Source organism: Zeugodacus cucurbitae, chromosome 5 (assembly GCF_028554725.1).
Source record: "Zeugodacus cucurbitae isolate PBARC_wt_2022May chromosome 5, idZeuCucr1.2, whole genome shotgun sequence".
NCBI classification, from domain to species: domain Eukaryota; kingdom Metazoa; phylum Arthropoda; class Insecta; order Diptera; family Tephritidae; genus Zeugodacus; species Zeugodacus cucurbitae.
In genome coordinates, this window is record NC_071670.1 from 887,981 (window position 1) to 915,201 (window position 27,221).

The 27,221-nt window shown below is 39.3% G+C and overlaps 1 protein-coding gene across 7 annotated transcripts in view; it reads right to left on the reverse strand.

Moving 5' to 3' along the window:
• LOC105212684 (potassium voltage-gated channel protein eag) overlaps positions 1 to 26,525 on the reverse strand; it is a 94,984-nt gene extending 68,459 nt beyond the window's left edge. For 5 of the 7 annotated variants that reach the window (XM_054232287.1, XM_054232289.1, XM_054232288.1 and 2 more), the window contains exon 1: positions 24,767 to 26,522. The gene's annotated coding sequence lies outside the window, so the exon portion shown is untranslated. Of the gene's footprint in view, positions 1 to 24,766 lie in introns of all 7 variants that reach the window. The other 2 variants (XM_054232285.1, XM_054232290.1) reach the window with 2 other exon arrangements.
• Positions 26,526 to 27,221: the final 696 nt, after the last annotated feature.

Genomic DNA, 27,221 nt, shown 5'->3' on the forward strand with positions numbered 1-27,221 from the left:
TTATGCAACAACAGAGTTCGATAGCAACAGCAACTAGGCAGCAGAATGTGAAATTAAAGAGCTGCGTGCATGCGACGTGGTGGAAGGCAATAACGGTTGTAGCTGCTTGAGCTAGGTGAGGATGCGGACGAGTATGTGGCGAAAACTTTTAATTTGTGCAGTAAAAATGCAACGCTGACGCAGCAACGGGATTATGGGCACAAAAAGTTGCAAGCTGACTAAGTTGATGTTGCAAGCAATATTTTCGTTGCAAAGTTTTGCCATCACAAAACTTATCTGATTACCTACTCAATATTTAATGCGGCGTCGGGAAAAAATTTAAGAAATTCTATTTTCGAATTGAGCTCATTTAATGCCGTGGCGAAAAATACGGAATTTTTTTCTTTCAAGGCGATAGAGGTTATGTCCAGTCGGTGAATTCTCCTAGAGTTGGTTTAGATATATCAGGAAATTATTAAGGCATCGGTGGGAAGGTCTTTTGTATAATTTTTGCACTAGATTTCATCTCCTGTGGTCAAATTCTGGAAAGCTCAAGAAGACTCAGTCGTCGATTTTCATGATTGTTAATCTTCCTTGGACTCAGACAACTGAGTTACCCTTCATATAGTTTGATAAGAGCTCATACTCCAGTGGTTCGACATCAGACCGAATGAGGCAGGCACTTTATATGCCTTTCCTGTCAAAAACTCACCAGCTTTGTATAGTTCCGAGGAAGGAACAACGACCCCCAGTCTTTCATTCTTCTTAAGTCACTTTATTGCTTTACTTCACTCATTACCATATAAAATTAGTTAAGAAACACTTTTCCAGTTAATAAATCAAAAGTTCTTGTCCGCGGAATGCAAATAAATATTCATACTCGACTCATAAAAGTATACTAACTTTATGTTACAATTCACCAAAAATTCACCGTTTATGGAAACAAAGCACGCAAAAGCTTAACTCAAGCAATATTTCGGTGGAAAACACGCATTAGTCAAGGCAAATGCCTGCTTTCGGCTAATATGGAAACGTGGGTCATGCCAAATAGCGCCGCAGTCATTATAATGTCAGTCGTAAAAGTAATATTAGTAATAATAATAATGTCTATATTTCGACATTAGTGTTTATATCGTGCCACACTCGCTTGCAGCAACCGCCGCTGCAGCGGTGTGTGATGAAAATATTGTAATACATAGTAATATTAATAGCACTCATACGCCCGTGCGCCTTGAAGTATACCTGCCTTTCGCGCACTCGACCAGCCAAATGGCGAAATGGTAAAGACCTTGGGTCAACCTTCAGCTACGAGGCGAAATTGTGGTAGGGCAAAGTGCCGAGTAAAACTAAAGTGAAAATAAAAATTAATGCGCAACAAAGTCAATTCAACTAAAGTGAAATGAAAGAGTAATAAAAGTAGTAACACACTTATCCAGTACCCAGGATGAGCACGCTTAGTTAAGGCAGATATAAAATAATAACAGTAGAAATGGTGAAACTATATTCATAGACCGGCTGTCGGAAAACTCAGGGCTAGTCTTGAACTCATTCTCGTCCGATATGAGGTTGATTCTCGTTAATGTTTCCAAACGAAAAGCCTACATACAATCGACTCTGACAAGATGAGATCATCCACCTTTTTTGAGAGTCGTTTACCTCCTTTTCCCTCGATGAGTTTTAAGATCTCATACTTTTCTTACTAGAATTTTGAGTTTTCATTCCAGATTCGGTGAACCATGTACAGCGGTCATATGGCATCCTTGGAGGAAACATCTACTGATTTTTTCAGTAAAATCTTCAAAGTCAATATATGCAACATCAAGTTCCGTTTTTCCACTGACAGCGGCCAATAACAGCAATTAACGCGCCGAACTGTGCGAAAGTAGTCCGAAATGAAAGTAATAGATAACATAAAATAACAATAACGGTAAAAATAACAGTTGACTTGCATGCGAAAAGCTCTGCAAAGCTCACAAGCATAGTAGAATCGCACAACTTTAATTGTTTGCTGACAACAATTTGCGACAATGCGACAATTCTTTCTTTCATCACTCAACCACACATATGCTGCGACGTCGACGTCTGTGAAATGTGTTCTCTTGTAGTTTTACCGATTCTTGTTCTTTTATACTTTCGCTGCGTTGTTTTGGTGGCGCAGTTGACGTCATTAAGTGAAAGTGGCAGAACATGTGTAAGCGAGCAATGAAAGCGAACGAACCGCTAACACATATGCAAACGCATGTTTCGCAATTCTTCTGACACGAATGCGTGTGTGCGTTCGTGTGTGAGTCTGTTGGGCTCATTAATATTAAACGGCACTCGAGCCGTCGTGCCACTTGGCAGGAGAGCCACCCGAGTGCGACAGACAACGGGCTGAACACTTGTAGTGCGTGTGCTTATAAGAACATCTTTGTTTGAGTGGGTGGGTTTGCGTGTCTTCTGAAAAATCTCTTAACAACAACAAGAACAGTATTACTTTCTGAGTTCAGCCACCTCCCCCGCTTCCTCGATACTTTGCTAGGCAAATAACTAGCTCCTGTCGCCTTGTTTGTTTACGAAAGTCGCTCGGCCGGCTCGTGTTAACCATTTATCCAGCCGACGCGTGCCTCCAGCACCCAACTTCACACAAAGTTCGCACATTCATTTTTGCAATTCAGCTGATTTTGTGCTTTTAGTTTTACGTAAACGAAAGTGACTTGCTTAAACAGCTGTTGTCCGGCGGCAGATAGTTGCGGCTCCTTCAGCATCACTTCGGCACCAACTTCTGGCATCGCACGAAAAATGTGATTTCGACCACAGTGGACGTTACATATTTATAAATGAGATGTTTTCTCCGTGTCACATGAAAGTTCCTCATGAGTTTTCGCATCTTCCTCCATTGATATGCGGTTCGCAAATTAATGACGCACCAGTAAAGTGGGTCAAAAGTGCTTTCCAAATAGCTTGTCCCATATTTATGTTGATAAGGCCACAAATGAGCCTTAAAATACATGATTTACGCAGCTGAATACAATTGAAAGAATTGCAGGCGTCTTCAACTATGGGAATAGGATCTTAGTCTTAGGATCACAGTCTGAATGGCAATGAAAGATGGATCCAGCTCGGGTATGTTCCTCCGCCAATTCATCCAGTTTCAGGACAAATATATCCGCGTCTTTGTTGCCTAATGGATATTGTTAGATTGTTCGGAAATATTCTATGGCACAAGGCATTCCGTGTTCCGAGACTTTGATTCTCTCATCGGTAGATCCACATTCGAAGGATATCGGAAGGTGACGACTACGACGATTCTCTCGAACTCATTTTTGATCTTAGGCGTAGACTTTTTAAAGGATGTGTCTCTGAAATGTCTAACGAGTTCGTTTGAATCCGTTCTAGCCCAAAATATCTAACAAATCGGTGCCGTGTTTTTCTGAGGTTTTCTTCACTTAATCGGTAACCGTAAATCAAGAGGCTCTGTTTTATAAATTTGCGAACAATTCTCACTGCTCACTGCTAAACAAATCCGTGAATTCGCCTCACACCACATTAATTACACTTCAGCCCAGACATACGCGAATCAGCAATTGGTCATTCAATTATGCGGATTAGCCAAAATGCTTTAAATTGTGACATGTCTCGAATTACGGTTTAATTACCTGACAGTTGAAGGGCGGGTTGTAAGAGGGATAGTAAATATAAACAGGTGAGCTTTTCAATCCCTCCACCAGCAAAGAAAATTAAACTTAGTTTCGTGTGCACTTCGCTATTCACCGTTTCATTCGAACACTCGCGGTGCACGCCGCGCTCGCCGCCGCACAGCTGCTCGTCTGCTCGTTCACTGTTAGTTTTACTTTTAATTAAAAAATCAATAATCAACGACCTTTTCTTTGTTGCCACATTCGAAACACGTTAATGTGCCACTCAGCCTGTCCACCGGCGCAGCCCGCGGCATTGGCGGACCGCTGAACAGGTCAAGCACTAATTTACATACGAAACACGGTAAATACAAATGCATAGGATAGGTAGGTGTGCGCGTGTGTTGGTTAAATAACTGTAAATGTCAGCTGAATAAGCAGCGAAACGAACGAAGCGAGCAGCAGTAAGTGGCAAGTACTGTTTGGACACACGAGCATGCAACACTGGCCCTGCCCGCAGACGCGATACTTTCGCTCCTTGCTGTCGCCTTCGTTTACCGTTAAGCGCAGTGTAGCCATAGCAATGGCGCGCACAATAAAACCACATAGTAGAAGCAGCGAGCGTAAGAGGAACACAATTGGAACATGCAACAACAAAAAAGAGGTCGCCATTTGGGGCCGGAGGTAAACCGACAGGCGACTAAAGAGGTATGAGTGAGGGACTACTAAACTATTCCTAGTGACAAAAGCGGTCGAGCGCGGTACTTGTGGGGTCGCGGTCTTTCGCGTTGGCAACTAGCTCGATTGTCGCAGGCGAAGCGGGAAATATAAATAAATACCCATGTACAATGGAATTTGCTGAAAAATGGGAAGTAGTCAACTTCTAAGCTGGTAAATGACAAAAAATTAGGGGGAAACCGAAAGCGACAATTTTTTTTTTTATTATAAATGCTGCCATACAGTATGTCAGTATACGGTTCGATACATGCAACGAGATGGGGACAAGTAGTTTGTATGGTGAATAAAATATTCGAAACGATGCAGTGGAATTGCCGCCACTTAACTGGAAATAATAAAACAAATAAAACTAAATGGCTGTTCGTAACCAAAGAACGCCCTTCGAAAATGGATAAAGTAGGAACTGTGCTTTGTGAAAATAAAATGAAAATGGACACAAGCAACTTTACCGAGTTGTAAGATTGGCATTACGGTTCTCTTTTGACGATAACAACGAACGAATCCATCCACAAAGACTGATGTTCGGTTTAAAAAAGACAAGTTTTTCAGAGTTCTTTTTCAAAGCTTAAACAAATTTTGGATGAGCTTGTTTTAGGTGAAAAAGCTGATCAAAGGAAGACAACATACATTTAGGGAGTTGAAATACTGAAGAAGAGAAAGATCCAGAAATCTGCCAGGATCCATCTGAACTTGAAAGAGACACGACCAGAATCTAAGCTAAAATCTTCGAGACCAATATGAGATTCAAACAATTGGCGAACAGAAGCAAGAGTTTGTCCGGTCTAACCGTCCCTTGGAGCTCGGTTAACAGAATTCAACCAGCTTTGAAAACCACTGAAGACTGAAACATTTGTCAAGACATTTCAAAAACCATAAGTAAAGCTTCTGCTACTCGTATGGAGATCTCTAAGTAAGAAAAGAAGACCAATATGAGATTCAAACAATTGGCGAACAGAAGCAAGAGTTTGTCCGGTCTAACCGTCCCTTGGAGCTCGGTTAACAGAATTCAACCAGCTTTGAAAACCACTGAAGACTGAAACATTTGTCAAGACATTTCAAAAACCATAAGTAAAGCTTCTGCTACTCGTATGGAGATCTCTAAGTAAGAAAAGAAGTAGAAGAGCGGTTTAATGGCTTAGCATAACCCTTATTATTCATCTGGCAATGAAAAGTTACCCAAAGTATTGGATTTCGATCAGAGTTTTCGCCCCAAAAGTTCTCTAAGTGGCAAAACAAAAATGGGAAGGGAAGATGAGCGAAACATGCAGCAGAGGACTGAGCGTCTATTATATAATCTTGAGCTTCCGTAGTTATGGAGTCGGTCCCTTGCATATCTAACTATACATAGGACCAAAAACAACGCTACAAAAACAACTCGGTTAACTACTGCACTTCGCCCCAAGCGTCAGCAAACGCTTTCGAGGCGGCAGGGAGGAGGTTAATTGCGTGTTAGGAATATTGCGCATGCCGCACGAGGACAATAGTGCCATACACATACACACCCAAACTTTCCTTGGTGTTTGGTGCCTTCTCGTACACTCCGATGTTGACATATCCATTTGTAACCCATAAAATGCCGAGAAAAATTACACAGCAACGGGGCAATGGAGCGCAATAGAATTACATATGTTCGCTATGTAAATATGCCACATTTGTACACATCTATGTAATCGGCGAGTGCGTCCATTTGAGCATTGTGGCGTTTATGGCGTAGTTATTTGTGTTAGTAGTTCAAAAATAAAGTGAAATATATTCGACTCCTCCATGTTTGTATAGTATGACTGTGTGTGACCTCCGACGGAATGCAATGCAAAGCAAATATGCAAAAAATGCCATAGCGCATTTCGAAGGCAGCGAGCAGAGCTGAAGAGCGACAAATGAATTGTGTGGCAATATTGTTGGAAGGATACGCGAGCCGGCGATCGCCTGAATGTGCCACATGCAATATGTCGAGTGGGGTGACACAAATGTCTGCGGAGCCATACTGCGCATATGTGCATATACTAGATATGTGAATGCAAACATATGTATGCACGCCGGAACCGTTACAAGGGTTCTATTTGTTTTTCGTATACCCAAATGTGAGTTTTTATAACACATTTGCCGCAACCGTTGCAACATGACTTATTTGATACACAATGAAAATGTTTGTGGAATGCGATGCCGCATGCGAATTACCCAAAAATTGTGGATGTATGAAAAGTAGTAAAGATAATCGAATACAATTGCTAAGAAGAACTGCGTTCGCTAAGCTTACTACCATCCTCCAACAAGGCAACTCACACAGCATTTGAAACGCTTCGTTTACTCCTCCGTTGAGGGAAGATAGCTCATATGACCTCTAAGTTTCTACACATAGGACCCGATATTCTAAGGGTTTCTTCCCCGAAAGCTAGTAGTGAAAAAGCTTTCCGAATTGCCCAAAGCTTACTTGGCAGTCTTTCAGCTGAGCTTTTAGACTTATGATTAAGTGTTAGTTACTAGTGAGACTATGAAAGTCTCATTCTACGTTGATCATCAAAGCTTTGTGCGAGCTTTAAGCTCATATTTTGTGAGAGAGCTGAGTTTAGACTTTCAGAGTCTTCTTTAAAAGTGAAGCCATCATCAAGAAGTACCAAGTTTTTATAACCATTTGTCATCAGCATTGCTGGAAGCACGGTTCTCGCAAGCTTCCCATGCGTCATTTCCCTATGTTTCCATTTCAATCGTTGTAAGGAGTCTCATATTTGATTGATACCGCTTTTTATTATTTCAAATAATTTTTCTACACAAAAAGTATAAATATCCCTAAAATGTCTATCTCTTCCTAAGCAAAAATCAAAATTTTTCATATTCCCCACAGCCAAGCAACAAAAGCTTATTGTCTCGCGAAAAAAAAGATCAGTAGAGGATACACGAGTATTGATTGGCAGCTGTCAGTTTTGTCTTCCGCTGCCGAGCGTCTGCTTGGCCATTGTTAGCGCACTTTTTATGACCAAGTGAACGCGAAAGTGCCTGTGTGTGGCTATAAATCGTTGGGGATGCGGCTCTTCGCTGACGCCAAACGCGCTGCGAATCGGGACACAGCGACGCCACAGATAACAGCTAAAAAGCAACAACTTCACACCACTTTCACTAGTTGTTCCACAAAATGCAGACGGCAAATGATTTCTTAGCTGCGGATTATTCGCATTCAAACGCGCGTTGGCTGCCGCTGACACTTTTGCTTTTATTTCCACAGAAATCGTCCGAAATTTTCGCTGCTGGGAGTTTGACATTCCCGGCGTTCCCATTTTCCCCCCTGGCACGCACTTTTTGCTTTAGTTTTGCAAGTGTTGTCACCAATTTTTCCGCGTAAATTCGCGGAGGAGCAGTGCGTGCTGTGAGCGCGTGATAAATGGTTGACACGCTATTGAGGCAGAGCATTCTGACGCACTTGAGCTATTTGCTTTAATTAAAAATTTCAGCAGTTTATTATTATCATTTTACTCAAATTTCTTTCACTCTTCGCCCACAATACTTCCGCTCTCGATTAGGTTAATGAGTGTGGGCAGTGAATACAAAAGACTCAAGGCAACGACATTTTGATTCTTAGCCAGCTCGAGCGCCTTAAAGTATGCCAAGTGCAGATGTTGTGAAGAGTTAGTTTATGATTCACCAGATCTTTTGCTTCATGTAAATCAATTCAAAAGCAAATACAAATAAATTTTGAACTAGTTGTCGGACGTGTGACGATTAGGCGATTGATGACAGTTGGATTGGATTCTATTATTTTCCAAATGTGTTTGATTTGTTTTGTCAAAATCATTTTGCTAGTGGTTTCTCAACTCTTCTTTATGACTGAGGAATTTAGATATTTTCCAAAAGTTCCGTTCCCAGAACTAGACGGAATATTTCTGCCTGAAGAAAAGAAACACTGAAGATTATAATACAATAGTGCCGAGTGAGCCAACAGAACCCTATTTTTCGGCTCTGATTTATAATATCGGCACTCCAGTTCTTTCTTGGTCTAAAATTTTGATACTAAGCTTGCAACTAGCTTTAAAACTTCTTTGGAAAGGGTGTGAAAGCGTTTCGATGAAAGTTATTGTATTGTACAATCTAGACCTCGTATTCTACTGCAAGTGCCAGAAAAGTTGCGTTTCTCCAATACTTCCAATTGAAGCAAATTGATCTGTACAAAAGAAAAACTAGCATAGGTTTTGAACTTTGAAAGGAGCTTTTGGTGATGCCTCTAGCCATTTACGACGAATTTGTACTTCATTAACCAAAAAATGCATTTGAGGAGCATTAGTTCATTTGCTCATTATCCAGATTGCCAATTTTCCCGGTTTAACAGCCAAGTAGTTTTCACTAGAATAAAATTTGAAATTACTGCAGCTTTAATATTTCCTTGAAACGGGCATCCATAAATTGTCTAAATTAAATGCTCGTTTGTTGTCATTGCGACGCCAGCCATACGGAGAGTATTAAGTGGCGACAGCGTGGCAACATACAAACAAAAACAGGCACACGCACGTATGAAACGCAGTTGTGGCAATGAAGTGCGTGTTTTGGTGCAATGAGCGCGTTGCAGGCGAACAAATGTGTGTGTGTGTGTGGACAACAGCACTTAATATGCAAGCACACATACACACACTCACACCAAGCAAGAATTATAAATATTTGGAACAAATAGAGGCGAATAGTTGTTGTTTTGCAAAATAAAAGAGAAAGTGAGGCGTGCGGCGCGCGACATATCGGCGTTTATGCATATAAAGCACGCATTGCACTCAATATTTATATACCTATATACCGTTGCATATGTCTACTACAAATCCCCACACTCGTTCGCCTAGCTTTGTACACTTGTGTGCTAAAATAAACTCACAATCCGCTTACACATGTATCCTTGCATGTCCTTTTTGTCCTCTCGCTATTTTTGCTCGGCTCTGCTCTGCATGTGTGTGTGTGCCTCTTGCTCCCTCTTCAACTATTTTTCGCTTGCACTTGACATGCAAATATTTATGCCCAACTTTTTCAAGCCCTCTTAATTGCTCTTGCTGCGCTTGAAGTCGCCACTAAACCGTTAGCTGATACTTTCTCGTAGTTCAGCTGCGTTGCACTATGTGTGGCTCAGCTTGAGCTACAAATATATTCTTTTTTCAGACAAATTTTTGATCAATGGCATTTTTTAGTAAAATTTTTTTTTTCATCTGATTCCTATGCATGCTTGCTTCCAATTTACCGTGAGCTTTTTTCGCTTCGACTTCTATAAATATTGTAGGTTATATCTGTTGTTGAAAGCCATGAATTAATTAAAATCTATAAAGTGCACTTATGTCACCTGAACTTGTTGAGAAATGCTTAAAATCTATTGCAAACGCAAAACTATTAATCAAATTAATAAAATTGTTTAATGAAGCAGATTTTCAGGGACTTCAAGAGTCTGTATGGCTTTCATAAAAATAGTGGAGCTACCGAGGTCATATGACATCTACTTTTGTCATTTTGGTAGTTTGGGCGAGCAGCGTGATATTTGCGGTAGTTGAGCTTCTTCTCTGCAGGACTACGGCCTAGGTTAGAGTATTTAATACTGTAACCGAAAGATCATTTGGGAGACTATCTACCTACCATAGGAAGTTGGAGGCACCCGAGCTGGACTCTCTTCCATTTGAGACTTGGAGAAACTCCCGCTCTGAAAGACGAGACCTAAGTTGTTCTCAGCTCGTTTAACAAAGAACAGTAGTGCGTTTCTGTAACTTTTCGTTATAATATCGAAAGAAATATCACTTTTGCGTAACGAAAGGTTTATAACGAACAATTTTTTTGAAGTGTTTCTGTAACTCAGAAAAGTCACCTTTCGTTATGGTTGTGGTGAGTCGTTATCAATGTTATAGAAAATGTGCTATAACTAAAATGAATGCATAAACGTCTGTCAATGTACACGAATATATTTGTTTTGTTTACTGCAAAAAAGTTTTGTTTACTCTTATTTTTTTATTCGTAAGTACAAATAATATTTTATATACTATATATATATATTTTGAATGTATAAATTTAGTATCAATGGTATAATTTCTTAGTGAATCAAATTATGATAGCTGCTGCATTATTTGCCTTATTGGAGGACCAACGGAATATGTTACGCGTTCATCGGCAACATCTGAGGGATACAACTGACCCATTTCATTTGCCGGAAGCTCGCTTTGAAGAGCTATTCCGTTTTAAAAAAGATCCCGCAATAGCCTTGTTACAAGAGCTAAGTCCTCATATGAAAAGTGGCGAAAGGCGTGCGTTTGTCCCAAAATCATTAAGAATGAGTGCAGCACTTCATTACTATGCGACAGGATCATATTTGAGAGACGTTGGCCAAGATTTTGTGTGCTCATTAAGCAAGACAGTTGTGTGTCGTGCAGTAAAAGAAGTCACAAACATCATTGAAGGAAAATTAATGTTTAAATACATTAAATTTCCAACATCTTTAGAGGAACAAAACAAAATAAAACAAACGTAAGAAAATCATTATATAGGTACATAAAAAATATTGTGTATGTACATATGTGTTTATATTTTTACAGATTTTTTTCATCTACAGGTTTATTCCATATATATATATACATACATGCATATGTTTATATATAATATACTGAACGAACCTTTTTCCACTGCTCAACGGTTTTACATGCTCCTCCGCATGCATTCAATTCCGCTGTGAGAGTTGCCCAAACAGCATTAGCAGCTTTGCCGCTGTTTGGGCCACCAAATTGTCCGTTATCAACATTTCTATGATTTTTCAATAAATCTAGAAATTTTTGTTTTTGTTGTTTGGTACCTTTTCCACTTCTTACTTTTTTCTGTTAATAATATAAACAATATAAACATAAACAAACTGTTTAGTCCAAACAAATACTCCTCTGCATAGATATAATAATGTAATAGATAGGTAATGCAGAGGAGATAAACCGCCCCAACTTCACCTATCACTGATCACCCTTTACACAACAACATAGAGAAAAACAAGGAGTGAACAAGTGCACAACACGAACATACAAAAAAGCCGCGCTTTTAAGTAAAGTGAACGAAAGACACAATTTAAGGTGAAAAATAAATCACTAAGAATAACATAAACCCAAACGCAAACTCAAACACATACTTCAAGTGAAAGAAGAGAAATTCTCAAAAACACAAAACCCAATCCAACATAAATAAAGAAGAAGGAAAACATTCAACACAGAGGAGTCTAAACATAACACAACTCAGGAAGGAGGAATTCACACAGAACACAAAACTTCACAAAGAGAAACCACAGGTCAATATAAATTTTGATACACTAACAATAAATTATAACTAATTACACTTAGAACAATTAACCCATATTGTTAATACACACTTACTCAATATATACGAATTTATAACGTTTAAACACAAACAACTCTTTTCTTCAAACGGATCGGCCTCAACGTCATCTTAACTCGACACAAACCATCAACATTTTTCCAGCTACCTCGCTCATCTTTATTGTGGCGCAAAATATCACTGCAATTTTTTTAATGATATAATAACGAATATCATAACGAAAGAAATAACGAAAATGCTTTTCACCAGACTTACAGAAACACTACACTTCGTTATACTAGTGAATTCGATATATCGTTCGTTATTATGCATAACGAAAAGTTACAGAAACGCACTACAGGTTCGACATCGCCGACCTTTTATACCGAAAGCCCATGACTCTGCATCAGACCTAGTTTTTGAGTTTAAACTTGGTGCCTTCAAAATATGTAACCTAGTTCTCATGATTGCCTTCATTCTGTCGATTTTTTAAATATCTTTTTCGTACTCTGACATTGACTACTTTCCTTCCGAGTCACACTGGTTTTGGTTCGCCAAACGATTGGCCACGCTACCTTGACGTTCTCTTCAACTATATTCACAAGCTCGATAATGAGAAGTGCGCGCGTGGCTGGGCCATACTACAGTCACGTTTTCACGCCTCAAGCGCGGCTAATTCCGGTTGCTTTAACGGCATATGGAAAATGTCAATTGTGTTGCAACAATGTACGACTAGTGGTACAATAACAACGGCGAAACAAATAAACCTCAGGAGAGTGCGAGCGCCAAAGACACTTGCGGCACAATTAAATTTAATTAAAAACAGTGGTGACCAGAAACCCATAGAACCGAGCACTCAACGTACTGAAAGTGGGCAGGGAGGCTGGGGTAGGTGGTTGGCGGCGGGGTTGTGGACGCGTGAGTGTGACAGTTTTAGGCGGTTAGAACAAAGAGCCAACATGAAAGCAGCTATGCAAGCGTGACTGATAGTCAGATAACTGTCGCTAGTACGAGCGCTGCGACGAAAACGAACAAAGCCTAAGTTAATTTGGTACAAAAAGGGTCACGCGAAGACGCCAACGGCGGCACGAAAACTGGTCGAAAAAAACAAAGGAAATAAAATAATGAAATGAAATTGTGCTCAGCATTTCGGTGTGGAAAAAATCCCAAAAGCAGCAGCAGCAGCAGTTGCTAAGCGAAACGGAAGCTCAAACTATTAAATTAGAGGTCGTAAAAGAGCGCAATAATAAACTATTTGGCGAGGAGATAAAGTGTGTTTATATGAAGTCACAAGGCGACCTTCGGAAATGTAAAATGAGTCACTTTTACTTTCTAGCAAACTCGATATAACAATAAAGAGTTTACTCAAATCGGCAGAGTAATGGATTTAGCGAATATGGGTCGTGGGAGCTTCATTCCTCCTCTGCTGTTGTTTTTGGAACACTTGACATCCAATTAACTCTTTTCGAAGACTTTCTTGAAGAACCATAGAATTATTGATTTTAGAGATTTAGATGGTCGGAACCGTACTGAAAGAGCCCAATAGATGAAGCCAAGGTCGCTAATATGCTGCCGAGGCGTTTTTACTCATTTACAGCCGACTTAAGATGAAGCTAGAATATCGAATGGAAGACTTAGAATTCAGTTTACAGTCAGGAAATATTCCTTTTTCGGCTCATCTTAGCTCCTTCAGCACAAGCCATTTACTTTAACTAACCCACAGCTGTTTAAAGCGAACATCGATTTTCTTCCATTACAAGCATTACTTTCAGTTTCGCGCTCACCTCAGTCGGTTAGTTAAACTTGCCAACCGTTATGTCGAAAACTGTGCTGCAAATAGTATTGAATATTCAAGTTTAACTATTTTTAGTCGCCTATTTTCGGCAAGGACAGCAGAGGACAACGCCGTCAAGGCAACATAAAGCATATTTTGCATATTTCGGCGAAGTCAAAACGAAAAGCGTATAGGAAACTAGCGCTGCCACAGTGAGGTAGTTTAACGAGCAGCGGCAGCGAAGCAGAAGACGGCGGTTGGCAAGCATGGCAGCAACGTAAGACTCGTGGAAAATCGAAATCGATTACGCAGTAAAGGCGAAATGGCGTACGTAAGTCGAAAGCTGAAAGCTGAAAGCCAAGAGCCTCCACCTCCAGCCACAGTTCTTGTATTCTTCATGTATTTTCTTTTTATGGCTCTTGTTGGCAAAATGCGGAAAGTAGCGTCGAACTTCTTAAATGCGAGTAGTTTTATGATTAAAAGTTTTTGCGTGTAAAACCAGCGATTGCCTTGACAATTATGAGTGCACAAGGAGAGGAGGCGAGCAGCGAGCGAACTTTGGTTGCGAAGAGAAAGAATGAAAATTAATTTTTAATATTTGGCGTGCAAATTTTGGAGGAAGGAAAATCTTAGTTGAAGTTTTAGCTATTATTTTTACTGCGAAAAGTACCAAAAAAGAATTATGATACGAAATCGAAGACAATAAGCTTCCGAAAAACTGACTTCAAGTGAGGCAGCCGGTATTAAATTCAGGATCCGGTTTAAAAATGAAGAGTTTACTCCCGATGTGTGGCCCAGCTTATGTCTCACCGAAAGTTCAACAAAGTGAACTCGATTAGAGCCTTTTTCTTTCCGTCTCCTACATACACCTAGCCACCTCGCAGAGCCTCAAGAAGGTTTCTAATTGAAGCCTTAAACGGCAAAGTAGGTTAAATATGATTAGGAGAATTGAAAAGTACAGTTAAATAACGAATCCACCACATGAAATGTATGCAAATGATTCCGGGCACAAAACACGCTTCGCTGGCAAAAATCAGTTCAGCTCCTACAGATATGCTATGTATGCGTTGAGTGACGTAATTGTGCGTAGCTCCATGCGTTCCTCATTCATTACCATTTTTTCAATTTAATTTTTTTTCTAATTTACCTCAAGGCCAAATAAACAGGCCGTCAACGGCAGGAATGGGAATGTGTGTATGCTTAAAAAGCAATCAAATATGCTGTCTTTCTTTTTTGAACGCTTTCTATACGCCTTCAATACTCTACCACATTTGCATTCGCTCATATGGGCTTCCGGACAAACATAACCTCAAACTAATTGATTGACATTTCTTGTCAATAACGGGAACTTTGGTTATTATATTCAGCTCCAGCTGAGTTACTCGCAGTTATCCTCGACTTTGAGCGATTGCTTAGACCACAACTTTCCTCAATGGCTGCTCCACAAGGCCACACATGTTTTGATTACCCGACGGGCAGGAAGGCAAAACATTGAAAGACAACAATAAAGCCCACCAACACACAGGCTGGTTGCCTTCAGGGTGCAGGTGCGGTCTTTTTTTAATACTGGAGCTGTCTATTATACTCAGTTGTGTGATGCGGCTACCTCAGGTGGATCATAAAATCGAAATGATGTCTCCTCACCATAGACGAGTGTGCAAGTAAAATGGGGAGCTTCAGGAAGGCAGTTTGGGAAACCCTCCGCATCAACTGTGACATTCCTCAGCGTCTGCTTGTATCACTGCTCCTTCTAATGCAAGAAAGGACTGTAGGAAATGAAGATAGTCCACAAGCAAACTAGACTGTGGGCGTTAAAGGTTGAAGATAAGCGCAGCGTGGGCAGATAACAGTTAGCGTGTGTGTGTGTGAGAGAGAGTTTGGTAAAACGGAAGTAATTGCGGCCTACTAAGGTGTTTATGTGTGTCTGTACGCCACTATGTATGTGTCTGTGCCGGGGAATAAATCAACCCACGCAATTAGCATACACACAACCACCGTTAACCAGAAAAATTTTGGGCCAGAAGTCTGTTGGAATGGCTAATTTAGCGCGCCACAAAAATGGGCAAACTTAAGTGCCAAAATGGTCGAGCAAACTTTTGGGTTCGTCCACCCTCTTAAGAATAACAGTGTGAGTTTTAGCCAAACTTTGCCGAGAAACACAAAAATCCGTGGAAAGGATAAAAGAGTTAGCTGAGAAATTTAAGTAAATATTTATAACGGTATTAATGCTCCATTTAATTTTTTCGTTAAGTTGTTGAGATTCTCGGAGATTATATTAGGTATGTCTTTGGTTTCCATTTTGAGATTTGGCAGCGGAATGTATATTTTTTTCATCTTTGTGTTTAAGGTTCGATTTTTTTTTTATTTTTTCTGTCGCTGAAGAACTGTCAGTATATCTGCAAATAGATTTCTAACCGCGACTATAAGAGAAAACCTGAGAGTCGTGCCTTCCTTTTATAAAAAGTTCTTTCCAAATCCCATGCCAATTCGCTCGAGAACCTTTTCCGTGACTTCTTCAACCAAGTCTCAATGAGTCTTACACCCGGAAAACTTGGCTTCCAAAGGAATTTGTCGAAACGGACACGAGGCTCTTGATTATGTAGCGAATACACGACAACCTATATCTAACTAACTTTCTTAGAAAGCATTTTGTTACTAGGAGTGTTACACAGTGTGGTCTCAAACTCTTTTCTACTGTGCCGGATTTGTGATCTGGCCTTGAGTTGAAATTCTGCAGTTGTGTCGAAGAAGACATGAACATCAACCTGATGAAAATGAACGCAAATTTGCATGTTCATGACACATGTCACAATAAAAGAACGCAATGTGTAATTATCCGTCACACTTTCCTACTATGCCAACCCGCTTACAGTTCTTAAAGCTTCATGTCGGACCGCCTTCCAGCTAATTTAACACCTTATCGTTAACTCGGCAATTGCTGTCGTCAGCAATGCGAAAAGCAATTGATTAATCAAATATGAGCACAAAGCAATTCGCAAACACACACATACACACCCGAACACACAGACAAACGAAAGCAACTCGGCTGTAGTTAAAACAAAGGCAATTTATTTATGCTCACAAATAATTAAGTTGCCACAGCGCGGGCAGTGTGGGCAGGTAAATGACTGGAAAGCGAGGTAAGAAAACAAGGAAAGAAGGACAATAAGAAAGGCAAATAAATCAGTTGAGTATGTCTGTATTTGTGTATGTGTGATTTTGGCATACTCAGCGCTTTAAGAGTTGCGCTGAATGCAACCCTGTGCGAAATTTTGTGAAACAAATTATTAGAAAAATATTTTATAAGAAAAATGTAAATTTCTGAGGCCTAAACTAATAATTTTTTGTTTTTGAAAATTTTTGAAATTTATTTTTTCATAATTTATAATTTTCGAAAACACCTATTTTATTATAATATATTTAAAAAAATATTATAATTTAAAAAATTAAATAATTAATGTAATTTATTTTTTTAAACTATAATAATATAATTTAATTTTTTAAATAATTATATTTTTTTAATAATTCGTGTTTTTTCGATCTATTTCAATATTTATATTTTTATTGTCATTCAAAGTCACTAAATATCAACACCAAAGCTCTTCAGTGCGTGCTGAATTTGATTTACCCGAATTTCAGCAATTCAGCAAAACTCCAAAAATGTTTTTAATTGATTTATTATACCTACAATTGCATAAAATCACCAAAAAGTTGTTTCAAACACTATTCAGCAGCATATTAAGCAAACAAACGACACTGCTGAATATGTCAATCGAGAGAAATAAATTCCAGAAAAATATTTCAGTACAAAGGTGCTGCCAAACTTGTATATTATATAATATTTGTGCATGTTACAGCCTCTGGTAAATAAAACAACAAGAAAAGGAATGTAATAAATATCAGATATCCTGGACACACACACACTCACGTACACACCACACGGGTGTAATGGCATAACATAAATTATGTTGTTTTTGGTGCATGCCAGCATATCTGTCATGCCATAAATTGTCAGTTTATTGACATGCATGTAATGGAATGACAACACATGTGCATTTGTACGCGCAGAAATGCATGACGCATGCAACACAAATGTTGCAAGTATAATCAAGTAAATAAAATTGTATGTGCATATATGCATGTATTTGCGTTTTATCATTGCATTTTTTCGCATATCAATTTCCGTTACTATGAATATTGTCAGCGCCATTAGCTTGTCATAACATAACATGTGTACAGTCGCCGAGCGCCGCAAGGTATGCTACAGCAGATAAGTTCCGCTTCATTTTGCGCCACTTTTCGTTTGATTTTTAACATATATTTATATATATGGTAACCCTGGCGCACACCCCACACATATACATATATATGTATATAATATAACTTCGGAAGTATCGAGTTTCCTTAAAAACTTATTTAAAATGCATTTGCATCTTTCCACGTATGGTTTATCCGTTTCCATATATTGTCATGGTCACATTGTGTGCCACAGCGCAAATTAACATTGTTGTTTTTGCAAGAGTGTTATTTGCTTTTTTCTTACATCGCATTTGTATCTTTTGGTTAGCTTTTTTCAAGTCATCAAAGCAGCAAATGTCAATTTTATCTCGAGCTATCAACACATTCAATGCTGCTGTTGATGCAACAATATTTATTTATTTATGACTCGGCAACCATTTTGTATTGACTCCAGTGGGGACAATTGTGTATACTTCAATAAAAATAGTGTTTTTGTGACTTTAAACAAGTTTTTTAGTAATAATATTGTGTGCTGAATTGTGCTGAATATACACTTTTAATAGCTGAATACAGCTGAAAATCAAAATCTATTATAAAGCTTCAGGAAGCCTATTATGGGTTTGTGGAAAAATATACGAGTCGGATAGTACAAATAAAGCGTTGTATGATTTAATATTTTACTTTTAAAACTTTTCTCTTTATTATATACATCTTCTGGTATGAGTAATAGCGCTTGTAAAAGTGACCTTTCTCCTAAACAGATTTCGGTTACAGATATTAGCTGAATTGAGCTGAATATAATTTAAAGAACGAAAAATCGAAAAAAAAATTAACTGAATAATATTTAAATTCAATATGAATATTTGCTGAATTCAAATTTAACTGAAAAAATGTAACTGAATATTGTTTAAATTTGCTGAATTGTGCTGAATACAATTTAAAGAACGAAAAATCGGGAAAAAATTAAGTGAATATTGTTTAAATTCAATATGACATTTAATTTAATTTTTCATTTAATAAACAAGCTGAATTGTGCTGAATGGTATGGTACTATGCTAGACTAATAAAATTTCTTCCTGCTGAAAGAGTTAGATGAGGATGAAGTGTGCTGAATTAGGCTGATTAACATCAGAATGTCTGGAGAGTGGTGATTTTGAGGTGGTGATGAGGAAACCAAATATGAGGGAAATATGAAATATCAGAAAACGCAAAAGTAGAAGTACTAATATTTTTGAGCAAACATTGAAACAAAATGGAAGTACGAAGGAGATTGCATGGCTAGGAGCTAGAAATGTTGCGTGCAACACAATCAGCTTAAATTGAAATCTAATGTAGTCTAATGGAAGAGGTTAGCAGCCATAGAAAGAGCGACAGTTAACCCCAGCGAGGGGTGAGTAGAAGGCAAAACAAATAAAATTGGCTACACAAGCTACTAAGTATAAGCAAGTATATTTGTACAACACGGCAGTCTAACAACAAACAAGAGAACAACGAGCGTCTGTGTATGCCACATGAAACACGCTAAGGCTTAATTAGCAAAAGCCGCAGCTAAAGTGCGCAACAGACAGAGATAAAACCAACAAAACAAAACGAAAAAAGCAAACTCGATGTTTGCGTGTTGAAAAAGAAACAGAAGAACGCAAATAGCGCCAAGCCAAGGCAACGACGAGGCAGAGGGCGCGTGACACATATTAACCTGCCTCCCCCCAACTCAGACACACATGAACACACACACGCGCGCCCCTACATTGCGGGCTAAGGGCGTGTTAATTAGCCGCTCATGTTTTCAGCTGTCGACCGTGTTGCAAGCAGCTTATGTAGCCCACACGGTCGTTGCACACCCATTATGGCCGTGTGCGCGCTGCAGAAGACGCCACAGAAGCCAAGCGAAGCAAAGCAAAGGTTAATGTCAACTTATGTCAGCCGCACTGAGTGGCGTTAAAGCGACGCTAATGTCCACGCGGCGGCTAAATGCGCCGCCCACCAACGGCAGGAAGTGGCAATGGAACTTGATAATTGCAAAACATTTGCATGCAAATGCGCTGCGGCAACGACAACAAGGCCAACTGCCAAGCAAACTAAACGCAAATAAGAAATTTAAACTGAAATATTCACATGAAGCACAGCAAAAGCCAGCGCGCGACCATCAATCAGTCGCAAGGTGTTTGCCACAGCCACGAAGACATGCGAGTTGTGCAAACGCGACTTGACAGCTGACATTGGAGGCCATTTGGCGCTGCGTGCCACTGTTGCACGTAATCAAGCTTGCGGGAGCTGCAGTGCCAATGGCAGCCGCGCGTCGCTCAAGTGTCGCTCGGGCGCGTCCGTTTGTTTGGTGTTGTGCGACAACTGCAGTACCGTTATTGCAACGACGCTAATTTTGTATTTTGCTTCGTTTGATGTTATTGATTGGTCTAAGCTTTGTCGCAGTCACAACGCTTGCTGTGTTTGTGGTCCCCAGTGTTTGCTGCTCATTTCAAATGCTTTGCCGCAATTGTTGTATTGCCACCAAAGTTGCGGGCAATTTGAAACTTTCGCCGCCCGACTGAGTTCGGCAAGTGACTTGCTTCCTTTCACTGGTCGGTCAACAGTCAATGTTGGTTGGCAGTGCGCCAAGTGCCTTAAAAGCAATGGCAATTGCAATATGTGTCACGCAAAATAAACACGATGAAAATGAGGTTATGTGCATGGAAAGCGAAAATAAACGAAAGGTTTTCAAATACAAGCAAATGTGACAAGAAGGGTTAGGAGTTGAACGAAATTTAAAACGTTTTTCACTTTGCTTCCAGCTATGGAGTATATTGGTGCTTTGTTTTCACGATTTTAAAGAAATTTAGTGTGGACTTTTTTTCCCCCATTTCGTGGATTATGAAAAATATCTTGTTTGGATTTCTGTCTTGGTGGAATATATGCCTCACTTTTGTTCCACAAGTCATAGATAAGTCAGTCTTAAGTCACCGTTAATTTCGTGAGTTTGAATAATGTCATGTCCAAACTGCTCTAACTCTGATTCCGTAATTTCCGGGACCAAAGTCTAAGGTTTTTTTTTTATTATACCACCGGCGGCTTCCCGATTTAAAATCGTCGAGTCTTTTGGAACTCTAGAGTGAATTGAAACATGCTGTCTTTTTTTATGAATCCCGTGATCCCAAGGAATCTTCTTCGGGAATGGTGAACTATATATCCAGCAAAGAATGTTAAATATTTTACTTTATATTCTTCTTCATGAATTTTTTTTACGGCAGTTCCTTTCGAATCTAGTTTAGTCCGGTTAGTTTAGACAGTTTTAAGAAGGGTTACATTCTGTTTTTGTACTTCTTCAGAAACAAATACACATTTTTCGATTGATTTTGCATACTTTCAGGCGACTTAAATGTTCCTGTCATTTTGTTCAGTAAGGTAAGGTTTTGCTAGCACTTCTCAATGAGTTTATGATTACTAATTTGAATATAATCCATCAGAAGATTTCAATAGTTTTCGTAAAAGGCTAAAAATTGGTTTAAAACTAAAGTATTAGAATGATATTATTTTCTGTGAATTCCCAAGCTCTGCAGACACCTTAAAGCTAGTTTCAACATCTCAAGTACCTTATTTCAACGAGTAAACAGCTAGTTGAAGATAAACCTGCTAGTGTGGACATTAATACGTGTAAAATCCTGCTCACAAGTTGAAAGTGCTTCTTATAGCAATAAATATCTGCATATAATAAAAGCAAGTGATTATTATTTTTTCAATTTCCTGCAACCTATAAACATGCAAGATCTAATATCATATGCACACACACATGCAAACGCATACTAACAAGGAAGAAAGTGGAGCATTCACATACAGCAAGTTTTGAAGCCACTGAGCTGTATACTCGCTCAAGCGCTTCAGTAGCATTTTGGGCATCTCGAACACACACTCATACATATATGCCCACAAAAAAGATAGACACACATGTATGCAATCATATTAGCCATTACATGAGGTAGACAATGATGTATGAAGGTACAATAGCACATCCGGACGGATAAGGAAAGAAGACAGAAGAGAATAACAATAATAACAAAAACCATTTTATTTTGGTTTTTTTCATTTGTCATTTCATGCGGATTAACTTGAGCGCTTAACTCTGCTCGAAAGCAACGTACACCAGCCACACACAAACGGCAAGCAGCATAATCTGTAGCGTATTTATGGATAAGCATGCGGATGAGTAAGAGTAATAGAAATTACTATGACAAGGCAACAAGAGACAACAAGCAACTAGCAAGCAAGTAAACAGCTTCACAACAACACAGAAACAACAACATAGAGACAAGCCACCACATCAAGTGTAGTTGACTTTAGTGACAGAAGTGGTAAAGTCAACTGAAATATTCCGCAGCAACTGCACAGTCAACCGTCACTTCCGCTCGCACACACATGCAGACACATGAAGACACAACTACATGTGTTGTCTTCGCAATCCTTTTTACAACAGGATTAAGTTGTAGCTGTGTATTGGAGCAAAAAGAGCAAGGAAAGCGCTGAACGCTGCGGTTCTTGTGGCATTGCGGCGCTTGAGACACACACACTCATACATATGCGCACAAGATCGTAAATGCGTTCTCGTACATATTTTATAGTTTTTTCTTCTTTTTTTTGGAAAAAACGCCTTTATTTTACTCTTCATGTGGCAGTTATTAAGGCATACTCGAATTGTTTAATATGCATATGCTCGCTTAAATATTACAAGTAATGAAGCTGCATGCGACATGCCGAAGTGCGGACCGACACATTTCCCGGTATTTATGTGCCCACGTAGGCGATGAGCCAACCCATACGAGTAGTTGTGCATTTCAATGTGTGTGTGCTTTGCTTGTGCTACTGAATTTTTAATTTTTCAATATTTGGCAGAATTACTGACTTGGGATGGGCCATGTTCATCATCGTAAACCTTTGTTGGTTTTCCATGTCTTGTGTTTTCGATGTGTGCGAGCGCTTGTAGTAAGTACAGATATATTGTAGCATACTTTTCGTTGCTTAAATCAAGTGTAAAGCGTATGCTCGTTATACCATGCAGCTCATAAAATTTAAGTGATAGAGAAGATTGTAGCATAACGCATGAAAAAGCAATGAAATGAAGGCATTGTGTTGGCTCAAACAACGGAATTATGCCTTGTCAATTTCTTTCTCTGCTTAAGAACTTCCTCATAATCAATTTGAGAATTGCAGAAATATGTCGAACGAAAGAAATAGACAAATATCTTGATCGCCTAAAAGTATGCAATTGAGATACTTGGAAGTGGAAGTTAAAGCCAGATATAATATTCTGTGTAAGAGAACATAGTGCCGAAATCAGGAACAAATCGGACAAACACTTAAATCGACTAAAAATATGGCCGCAAATTCAACAGGAAAGACCTCAAGCCGAACAGGGTTTTTGACCAGATATCAAACTAATAAAAGTCGAGGATTTTTTCAGGCCAGTTTTAAACTCTGCGTAGGGCTTTCGATTGGTTTATAAACTAGAATCTTAATCATTGAGCTGTGAATTAAAATTCATTCGTGGTGCAAGTACAGCCTTTACTACTTATTTATGGGTCTACAACAAAAACTCTCAAAAAAATTCCACCAAATACCAAAGGTCAGAATATTAAATTATTTTGTATTTTATTATTAATATACCGTTAACTAACCGTGGCTCACGCTTAAAAGGTTCTTAAAAACATAAGCTCCGGTAACAATATCGCCACGTCGAATAAAGGTATGTGTGCCTAAACTGTCTGAAACCCTTGTCAAGTTGAGTCTCGTTTTCGAATTCAGAATTAAAAATAATGCGCTTATAACTCACATTAAACTCGAAACAATTCCTTCTTACTGCCAAATTTGGCACAAATGAGATAACTACAGTCTTGCGGCACATTAAAGCGCTCGTAAAAGTATGCAACAATTTAAAATTTGCGTTATGTAAAAGCAAGTCGCCAGCTTTGCCTTAAATGACCTTAAGATTCGCGCACAATCAACGCAACGGCACAAACAATACACATACGCACATACACAAACACAGAGACAATGTCTTGGCACACCATATTACTTGGCTGTAGTATACTTTAAGGCGCCACACGCGAAATTGTGTCATTTCTGCTGTCGCCGTGTTGTTGCTGCCGCTTGTGTGAAAGTTTGTGGAAGAAAGTCCGTTTGTTTTTGCATTGCATTCGTAAATCATAGAGCACATTGCTGCCTCTTCTGTTGGCAAAACTTTCGCTGCACGCACACACTCACAAACACTCACTCGTTTGCGTGGCGAAACTATGTCAGTTACTGGTATTTTCATATTTAATAAGTGAAAGGGAAATACCAAATGTCATTTACTTGTGCTTCCCTTTGTCTTTGTTAGTGTGTTTGTGCTTTGCTAGAAGTGTGTGTCATAATTCAAAACGAACACGCGACGCGAACGTGCACGAAGCGAGGCACAGCACACACGCGAGTCCGATGGCGGGTTAGTGGAGTTTCGCTACGCACACAGACCAACACACTCTCGCTCGCTGCTGCTGCATCCTGTTGAACGTGCTGGGCTCCAAGGCGCTCAGCGTTGGCTAAGCAGTTGCTGGAAGAGAGGGAGGTGCGGTTACGGGATGTGTGAAATGTGCCAAAGCGAGCGATGGCACGAAGCTCCGCCGACCGACCGACTGTCTAACTGACCGACTGACGAACCCACTGGGCGCCGCCGCGACCAACGTCCTGCCAACGAGGTGGTAGTGAGGCAGTGGAGACGCATGGCAAGCGACCAGTCGTCCAGCCAGTCAGTCTGTCTGCCATGGCTACACATATATATTTACTATATAACTGTGTTCGTGTGCGTGACACATATACTTTGTTTGTGTTCGCATTCGTACGCATTCGTGTTCGCGTGCGTTTGCTTGTATATCCTTTTCGGCTCGCTTCACTTTCGAAAATCCTTCCACTTACACTTTTACGCTTACCGCCGACCTGCTGCTCGTACTCCAATGCAAACCGTTATGTTTCAGCTTGTTGTTGTTGTCGCTGTAGTCGTCGTCGTCGTCGTGACTCGCTTGCCACACACTCGCCTCGCCACACTCAATGTCATTACACAATAATTTCGCTTTCTTTCTTTCAGAATTTCACTTTTCATCACCTTTACCGTTGCGATTTTCGCAGATTTTCCTCCCTTTCGTTGACTGCACGTTTTCAATTCCGACAATTATTATTTATATTCTTTCCACTAGTGCTAGAGCTGGTCTACTTTTAGGCGTTTTAGCGCAGACAACGCGTAATAAATTCACATTTTCATATTCTCTTTTGCACAAAGTCCGACCGAAATTCAAATATTTATTTTTTTCACGATTTTCCAATACTAAACGCTTTGGACATAAACGGTATATTTTTTGTTGTTGCTGTTGTTGGTAACTTTTCAAAAACGTTTATCCCCACACACACGCACACACATTGTCCGCGCCGTTGTAGCGACACAACGTTGCACTTGGTTACGCACCTAAAAGTTGACTACGAAAGTGGCACGAATTTCATTGGCGACGAACCGTTAGCGAGTGGTGGAATTCGGCACACCGGTCAGGCGCGTTGTGAGTGCCATAAGCGCAGAGAGGAGTCTGTGCACGGCTTATATGGACGGGGGAGAGTGCGCTCAAGTGGAGTTGCGGTGGTGTAAGCGAGACAGCCATTGTGCGCTGTGGTGAATTTCAAACAGCTGTTGCGCGGAGTGTGTGTTGAAGAATATTTGATTTATTATGACAGAAAGAGCATACTAATTTTTGAAGAAACACTTTTACATCTCATTAATTAAAGAAACCAAGTTTCATCTCCTTTCCTTCCTTTCCACCTTTTTCGCTATTTATATATGAAATTCACCACACCTTCAGCGCCGCCATCTACCGCTTATTAGCACAAACTCTAGCTAGCGCACACACCAAAAACACTTGTCATGCGCCTGAAAATGTTGCCAAAGCACACAAAAAAGACTCTCACTATTGGCATTTGCTTTGACAACTCTTGGCGTAAACAAAAACAGCTTCCAGCTTGCTACATAAATGGTTATGGTGGCCAAGGCTGAAACCCCTGCAAAACAGCCGCCAAAATTTCTCGTAAAGCGCCAAAAAGTAGGCTATCACAACAACTTCCCACCCTTAGCTCTTCCCTTTTCACCTTCAGCACTTCTCTCTCTCACACCATCTGTCTCATTGGCGCTCACACTCTTTATATTCATTTGCTTTGGCCTTCCTGCAGTGTATTGCTATTTTGTCTTTACTTAATGTCTTTTCGTCTTTTGCGCCATTTGGTAGGCTTCATCGAGTGTGGTCTTGTAGCTTTGGACTTTGTTTGCTGATGGAATTGTCGATGGTTTTTCAGTATAAAAAAAAGAATAAAGTGATTTAGTGTAATAAATTAAAAATGTCAATGAAAACAAATGAAAAATACTAAACGAAACATTATATTCTTCAACAGAAAGTAGAAAGTGTGAATGAAAATAATTTTTTTATAAAAAAGTGGGCCGCAATAAATTAAATTTAATTAATGTAAATAACAAATATAGCCAATAAATGTAACTTTAACTACATTGCATATAAAATAGGTGATTGAGGCAATAATTGCTAAGCGAGAATTATGTAAATATATATAACAGAGTAATTAGTACAAATAGTAGAGTCTATTGTTAGCATCCAGGCGTGAAATTGCTTACAAATTATCGTAAGTTTCATACACTAGGCTAAAGTGTCAAATACCCTGTCGGAAATTGCAATCTCTTTCAACTAGTTCGCGAGTGGTTTGTTATGGGGCATAGTTGCAATGGTGGAATACCCTCTCGATTAAATCTTTCTATTATTCGTTGACCTCAAAGCTTTCTTCTACAAACTCCTTCGTCTAGAAAAACATCTATATGTGGTCTAAAGTGGCATTGAGTCTATAACAGATTAATCATTTGATAGTCACACTCGATCCTCCTAAAAAGACGGGAATAGAAACGTTGACGAGAAATCAGGGGTTCCGAAAAATAATTTTCGAGTTCTCTGGTGATTAAATTTGTATTTCGAAAATGATCACCAAAAGCTTTCAATAAACTCGGAAATGTTTAGGTATTTGTACAGTTCGTTTGAAAAATCTCAGATATTTAACTTCAAACCATGAACTGGTGAAAGATTCGGGAAATCCAGCAGATTAGTAAGGTTTCAAATCCAATTTTTGTATAAAGATGTCTAACTGGTTTTCGGAAGCATGAAGTCGTATAATAAGACTATATAGACAATATCTAAAATAAATAATGTATAATGGGAACTCGTTCAAATGGCTGCAGTCTTCAGCCGATTTCTTTCTCAGTATTTCGCCCTTGACAATCTATGCGAGTATCATATACTGAACTGAATTCATCCATCATTAAATAAATCATGGTGAACTGAACATCACAGCTACTAAAATGAAAAAAAAAAACCAGAGAAAAACAGCTCAAAAAAGATTTCACTACTATTTCTACTAACGCTAGCCTCATTGTGACTAATAACTAAATAATTTAATTCAGAAATAACAAAACAGTAAATTTGTGTAGGGATTCATTGCAGAGAGGTTTATTGAGCAAGTAT